Raw genomic sequence first — 8,432 nt, forward strand, 5'->3', positions numbered from 1 at the left:
TCCTGCTTTTGCTTTCTATTAAGTAAAAGTTATGATTAGCTTATAATGAATAAATACAAGATTATTCTTCCTTTTGTCTTGCTGCTTAGCTATTTTCAATCAAGTCTGATTCTTTCTGACCCCTTTTGGAATTTTCTTGAAAAAAACTGGAGTGGCTTGCCATTTCTTTCTCCAACTCATTTTACAAATGAGGAAACTGAGGCAAACAGAGTTAAGCTACTTGCCTAGGATCACATAGTTAGCAAATGTCTGAGGCTGAATTTGAACTTTGGTCTTCTTGACTTGTGTTACCATGGTGCTCTATCCATTGTACCATCTATCTGCCTCTTCCTTTTACTTTATTGTTTAGCAAATGTTCCATGTCTAAGAGTTAATAATTATTAAGTATTTATTGTAAACAATGCTAGTTACCATTCTAAGTGCTGAGGAATGAAAAAAAAAAAAAAAAGACAATTGCTGCTTGGAACTCAGAGTCAATGGAGGAGATAACATGCAAACAAGATAGATACAGGATATATTGGCGGTAAATCTCAGAAGGAAGGCATTATCTTTAAAGCAACTGAGAATGATTTCTTATGGAAATTTGAGGTTTGTCTCAGAGGGAAGATTCTAAAATTGTGAATACAGGATAAATGAGAGATAATTAGCAGAGAAGGTAATTGTGAGAAAGAAAGAAAAGAGGGAGAGAGGGAGGGAGGGAGGGCAGGAGGGAAGAAGGAAGGAAGGAAGGAAGGAAGGAAGGAAGGAAGGCAGGAAAGAAGGAAGGAAGGCGAGTGGTGTGTGTGTGTGTATATATATATATATATATATATATATATATATATATATATGTAATGTTCTCTTCTCTATAATGTAATCGTTCTCTGGGAGCAGGTTTCTTGGGGGGCTTCTGGAGGCAGCCTTAGTTTCAGCTCATTATAATAATCACCTCAAAAGCAGCCAGGAGTTAAAGTCTAGATCCTTTATTGTCTCCTTCAAAATAGCCCGGTTAGTTTCTTGGAGGCCTATCTCTCTCCTTGAGTGAAGAGCTCTTGCTGTTTGTCCTTCGTCTCTGCCAGCTTCAGCCTCTCTTCCTCCGAATCTCAGCCAGCACAAAGGTAGAAGTTGGAATGAATCTGACTCTGCCTCCAAGAGTGGGCTTGTGGGCTTCTGTCTTGTGAATCTCCTGGACTCAATCCTGGTTGAGGCTCCTAGCTTATATATGCTCTCTTAAAGGTGCAAATCTTAAAGGTATGAAAGGTGTGAACTCTAATAAGTACTAAGTTCATTAGTGAACGAGAGAATTATTAAGTACCATGCTAAATTAGATAATTATTGTCTCTATCAATTCCAGTAATTTAGCACCTTGTAAGAATTCTAACATATCTAGATAGATAGATAGATAGATAGATAGATAGATATCTGATACCTTTTTGTAGTTTGAAATATCCTGAAGTCTCAAAGGATACATATGCCCACAATAGCCCTGGAAACCTCTACTAAGGTTTGGATTATCTACAAATCTATCCTTAGACTCCTCACTAGGAGGTTAGCCCCAAGGTAGTGATTTTTTCCCAGCTATAACATTTCATCAAAACTCTTTGCCCTGAAATACTGCAGTCTGTCAGCTGTTTAAACAATATTTTGATTCTTTTTGGGTTCAATAGAGAGAGAGAGAGTCATTTCAATTTAGAGTTAGAGAGTATGGCTTCAAATTCTGCCTGAGTCTTTTTCTTTGTGTGATCTTCAACAAATCTCTTTGAACTTCAGTTTCCCTCAAAGTTTTTTACAATTCTAAATCTACAATCCTTTAATCCTAATGCACTTTAAGTTTACAAAGTACTTTCCTCCTTTGTATAAGGTGTACTAAAATAAATATTTACCAACTAATTCTTGGGAAGGAAAAAAAATGTGTACATGAAATTCTTTTTTTTTTTTTTTAATAACTTTTTAATGACAGAACCTATGCCAGGGTAATTTTTTACAACATTATCCCTTGCACTCACTTCTGTTCCGACTTTTCCCCTTCCTCCCTTCACCCCCTCTCCTAGATGGCAAGCAGTCCTTTACATGTCAAATAGGTTACAGTATATCCTAGATACAATATATGTGTGCAGAACCGAATAGTTCTCTTGTTGCACAGGGAGAATTGGATTCAGAAGGATTCAGAAAAACAAAAATGCAAGCAGTTTATATTCATTTCCCAGTGTTCTTTCTTTGGGTGTAGCTGCTTCTGTTCATCCTTGATCAATTGAAACTGAATTACCTCTCTTTATTGAAGAGATCCACTTCCATCAGAATACATCCTCATACAGTATGATTGCTGAAGTATATAATGATCTCCTGGTTCTGCTCATTTCACTTAGCATCAGTTCATGTAAGTCTCACCAGTTCTCTCTGTATTCATCCTGCTGGTCATTTCTTACAGAACAATAATATTCCATAACATTCATATACCATAATTTACTCAACCATTCTCCAATTGATGGGCATCCATTCATTTTCCAGCTTCTAGCCACTACAAACAGGGCTGCCACAAACATTTTGGCACATACAGGTCCCTTTCCTTTCTTTAGTATCTCTTTGGAGTATAAGCCCAGTAGTAGCATTGCTGGATCAAAGGGTATGCACAGTTTGATAACTTTTTGAGCATAGTACCAAATTATTCTCCAGAATGGCTGGATGTGTTCACAATTCCACCAACAATGTATCAGTGTCCCTGTTTTCCCACATCCCCTCCAACATTCCACATCATCTTTCCCTGTCATTCTAGCCAATCTGACAGATGTGTAGTGGTATCTCAGAGTTGTCTTAATTTGCATTTCTCTGATTAATAATGATTTTCATGAAATTCTTTTAAGTTAATTTGCATTATTAACATTTCTCCCTCCATTTCTTAAATCTAGACAATCAACCAAACAATAAATTAAGCCCTGATTTGAAATGTTCATCAATTTCTCAGATGCAAATACTCACACTGAAATTTAACAATTGGCACTCCCAGAGCTGGTACCCTAGATGTAGTGTCGGTATTATTATCCCCATTTTACAGATGTTAGAAGTTGAAAGGGCTCTTCCCAGACCATTTAGTCCAAGGTCTGTTAACCTTTTTGTTATGGCCCCCTTTGTAATCTGGTGAAACCTATGAACCCCTTCTCAGAATGATATTTTTAAATAAAATAAATTAAATAAAATTTTAAATATATATCATAAATAATTAAATTAATAAATAAAAGTAAATGATATAAATAAATAATTTTTGAATGAGATAAATTAAATATGTAGGATTACAAAGAAAGCCAAATACATTGAAATACATTTATTAATGTTTTATAAAGAAGTCCACAGACTTTAGGTTACAAACTCCTGATCTTGCCCAGCTTCCACACTTTAAGAGAACCCCAAAGCCAAGGGGGTAAAATAACTTGATGAGAAAATGAGTTTGTAGTAATGAAGTGATGTACCACATAACCAGTGAATTGTTGATTAAAGATTGAAATCTTTCCTGTCTTATCTCTATACCTTAGCAATATACAGTGCTTCGTGCTTTCCTTCTTGACATCAATGCTTAAATTGCTTGGAGTCTGTCTTGGCCAAGGCTATTCTGAACCTGGTGAGATCCTCAGTCCTATCTTTGTCCAAAGCATTCTATAGCTTTAAATGTATGCCCTTTTACTAATTTTTATCTGTCTATGAAAGATTTTTGCATTCAACATTGAACTACTGTTTTATCTTTCTCTCTGATAATGTATTGCACCTAAAAAATGCAGGGCAACAAAGTCTCCTTGTTTTTCTGTGGAAAGCAGTTAACAAGTCTGTCTCTTAAAAATCATAAGAGACTTTGCCTTTTACAGTGTGAAATGATGCATTTTTTAAAATATGCATCTTTTTCCACTTAATATAAAATAACAATTCTCTGGCTAGCTGTCCAAACACTGGGAAGATCACTTCATTCCAAGCTATAGAATCTAGAGAGGCTTTGCTAATGATATAGCTTCCTGTAAACCTTTGGGAAGACAATTCAAGAAACATGAAATTCTATCTGAGCAGTCTAGGGACAGACAAAGGTTAACTAAAATAGATTAGATTTTGAAATTAGAAATTTAACTTATCCCATTTTATGGAAAGCAATTTCAAAGTTGTTTCTCTGTTATGAAGATAACTCCATCCTAGCATTTATTTAATAGTTAATTAGCAGGAGCTCTTTAAAATACTTTGTCTCCCAAGAAAATATATCCAAAGCCATAATCCCAGCTAATATTGCCAAAGTGATGAAAAGAGACCGAGGCACCTTCGCTTTCAGCTGATGATGTGGCAAAGATCAGGAAATTCCATAAAACTCATTCTGAAGGAAGTTATAAATGGCACCAATACCAGCTAATGGATAATGAGACTCCATTCTAATGCTGATAATGTGCAGTGTAAGTGTTTCTGCTTCTTAAATAGGAGATCTCTGACCATTTAAGCAATTCTTTAGCATCAAGCATCTATAAGCAAGGGAATATTAAAAAGGCCATTATGTGTGTAGGGATGTGTGTTTGTGTGTGTGAGGGTATATGTGTGTGTGTGTGTTTGTCTGCACGAGTGCTGCCTGGAGGTAATGAAAAAGTGCTTGGAGATAGGCCATGCACAAGGGGAACCATCAATGTCTTATTAATAGGTAAGAGCACACTGAGTTAATAGTGCATTGATAACTTGTTTTTATTGTCCTCTCCTCATCACGCTTCTGTGATTCTGTGATGGATTATTAGCAAGAAAATAAAAAGGCAAACTCATAAAATTACCCTGTCATCATTTTCTCAGATAAAAATGGGTTGGCTTTTTACTGGAAATATTAGTGTTTTTTTTTTTCCTAGAGAAGAGTATCTGACCTTTTTTTCTCCTTTTCCTTTAACCTCCTATGTCCTATATTCCCTCCTCTTCCCATCCTTAAACCTCCCCAAATGTATCCCAACTCACTTCCTCCAGGATTTGCCAGGAACTAGGGACAGAACCTCCAGATCTGGCTGAAAATACAGTTAGATAACTCAATGTCACAGGAATGCAATACCATTAAAATTAATTCAGGCAGCTCTCTTTTTATGTGGCCTAGGTCTTCTATGAAAGTAGGATGCTCGTATCACTCACTTCCTTTGTCTAAAAATGATTTAGGAGTGGAAGATGTCTTTCCTTCTAGGCCTTTCCTTTATTGTTTTATTGTGTGTCTATTATGGAGGCAACCTACTGGAGCATTAGAACATTGGCCTCCTCTGACTGGCATTTATAACCCTTTCTAACCTGGCCCCTTTCTACCTTCCCAGGGGCCTTAAAGCACATTACTCCCCTCTATGAATTCTACAATCCAATGATACTGGTTTCTTTTCTGTTCCTGGCACACAACCCTCCCTATCCTTCTTCCAAGTCTTTTGCCTGGCTGTTGCCCATACATGGAATGCTTGAATGCTCTCTTTTTTTCAGTTCTATCCCTTGGTTTCCCTGGTAAAGAGTCAAGATGAAGGTATTTAAAAGATTTAATTTTTTAAAAAACCTTGAGGATAATTAAAGAAGAGCAGCTAGGTGGTACACTGGATAGAGTGCCTGGTTGAAGTCAAGAAGACTCATCCTCCTGAATTCAAATCCAGTGTCAAAATTACAAGCTCTATGGCAAGTCACTTGACTCTGTTTTCCTCAGTTTCCTCATCTACAGAGTTAGAAATGGAAACCATTCCTTTGCCAAGAAAACTTCAAATGTATGAAAATAAGTAAGCAGCAACAATAAAGGAACACTTATCTTGAAGTCAAGAAAGACCTTACATTGAATTTTACCTTTGACACAACCTTTTGATCTTCAATTCTTTCATCTATAAAATGAGGATTATATCTATAAAATGAAGATAAGGACCAAATGTGAATAAAGCACTTTGTGAACCTTTAGGTAGTTAACAAGCACTTTATTGTTATTGTTGAGTTATGCATGACTCTCTGTAACCCTATTTGGATTTTCTTGTCAAAAATATTGGACTGGTCTGCTTTTTCCTTCTCTGGTTCATTTTACAGGTAAAGAAACTAAGATCCACAAAGTTGAGTGACTTACCCACAAGATCACACGGCTAGTAAGTGTTTGAAGCCAGATTTGAACTCAGGAAAATGAGTTTTCTAGGTTCCTAGCCCAATGCTTTATCCATTGTGCCACCCAACTGCCCCAACAAGCATTTAGTGATCATTTAAGACACATTGGGTACTATAGTAAAGTGGTGTGGATTCAAAGAAAGACCAAAATAGTCTTTGTGCTAAAGGAGCTCATGTTCTAGTGAGACAACATGTAAATAGCAATATAAGATAATATAAAATGCAGATTATACACACAGAAAGTAATCTCACTAGAAAGGCACCAAGAAAGGAGGCAGAGGAAGGCAAGAGACAGAGAACAGCTTCCTGAAGATTGTAGGTTTATTAGATGAATCTTGAAAGCCAGAGAAGGACAACATAAATGTCAGTTATAATGATTAAACCACATTGCCACGCAATAAATCTTATCTACTAAGAAGAAATGAGGGGCATAATATATGAGGCTATAGGAACAGAAGGAAATCCTGTGGACTGGAAGGATCTTGGAAGGCTTCCTTTAAGAAATGCATTTAGTTTTCTATCTTTTTCATAACAAGAAAGGGTTTCAACTTCATTCAACAAGCTTTTATTAAGCATTCTATGTGCAAAACACTGTCTTAAGGTTAAGGGACATATAAAGAAAACTAAGACATAGTCCTGTACCCCTAAAGAACTTACAATCTGGTTGGATTATAGAGTGAGTGTTTGTGTTGCCTTGGCAGGGATGTCCACATTGATAATGAGGTTGACATACACATTGCCAGAGCTAACTCAGCATTTGGGATGCTCCAAAGGAAAGTGTGGGAGAGGAGAGATATTAGACTGACTACTGAACTGGATGTCTACAGAATCTATGTGCTGAGCTTATTGTTGTATCCCTGTGAAACCTAGACAGCATACCAATGCCAAGTCAGGAAATTGAATCATTTCCATTTGAACTGCCTTAGGAAGATTCTGAAGATCACCTTGCAAGATAAGGTACAAGACACACTGAAGTCCTTTCTCAAACTAAACTGCCAAGTATTCCATCTCTACTGCAGAGAGCTCAACTCCATTCGGCTTGCCACACTGTTCAAATGTCAAATGTAGACTTCTCAAAAAAGACTATTTTATGGTAAGTGCTCACAAGGTGGTCAGAAAAGACTATACGAGGGCAATCTTAAGGTCTCTCTTAAAATCTATAGAATTAATTGTATGATATGGGAGACACTGTCACAGGACTTCTCAGCATGGTATGCCCTCATCAGAAAAGGTTCTGTGCTCTATAAGCAAAGCAGAATTTAATTAGCACACAAGAAACATGAGCCAGTTAAAAAATCACCCCAAATATCATGGGTAGAATTTGTATCCAACCTGTGGCAGAGCATTCCAAGCTCATATTGGTCTGATCAGCCATAATAGGACACATTGTAACTCCACTCCAACATAGTGATGTTATTTTGATCCTCTTCTTCAAGAATAAAGGACATTCATCATAGGTTATATATATCTCTTTAGATGGGACTCACAAGGAAATAAAAAGATGTCTCTAGAGTATCCTCCTCTGCCCACCTTTCTCCGAGGAAAATTTTGATTTTTGCCAAGAGAAACAAATGATTGGCATCAGAGGTTGATTGATTACTCTGCTCTCCTTAGAGAGGTAGAATACAATTATATCTAGCTAAAATTCTAGGGAAGATAATTCTTAGATTCAAATTCAGCTTCTGATCCTATTCTTTAATGGAGCAGGAGTACCCCAAGCTATGTAACTAAGGTGGGTTTTTTCCCACCTAATATCAGTTCCACAATGAGCACACAAGGTAAATAGCAAATAAATCCATTTATCTAAGTACATGGCAAATAGGAATCAGAGAAGATATATAAATGAGAAGATAGATGACAGTATACACATGAATGAGTTTTCCTGTTAGGAGTAAGTTATCTCAGCTCCACTAATGAAAAGTTCCAGATGCTTTCAGAAGGAGAAATTCCTTGGAATCTTTAATGTAGTAAGCTGGGGATAGGGATATAATTGAACTCTTGGCTCTTCTACATGTCACCATTTTGCCTGAGTCTTTCTCTGTCTACAATTACTTTTCCATGAAGAGAATATGGAATTGAGTGTCTTTTTCTTTCAAAGCTACCAAGTCAAAAAAAACAGGAGCTCTCTTCTCTTAAGCTTTCACCAGCTCTGCTTCTCACACAATAATAGAACATTGAATAATCAGTCTCCATTAATGAAAAGAATATCAGGCAAAATGGACTTTGATATAAGGGCTACACCAAGAACCATAATACAAAATGATATAATGAGTACTTTAGAGAGGCACAAAGTATTATGTGACCTCACTGGAGAATATTCCTGGAATGTCATTTTTCTGATGAAC

The sequence above is a fragment of the Antechinus flavipes genome, chromosome 1 (genome assembly GCF_016432865.1).
Source record: "Antechinus flavipes isolate AdamAnt ecotype Samford, QLD, Australia chromosome 1, AdamAnt_v2, whole genome shotgun sequence".
NCBI classification, from domain to species: domain Eukaryota; kingdom Metazoa; phylum Chordata; class Mammalia; order Dasyuromorphia; family Dasyuridae; genus Antechinus; species Antechinus flavipes.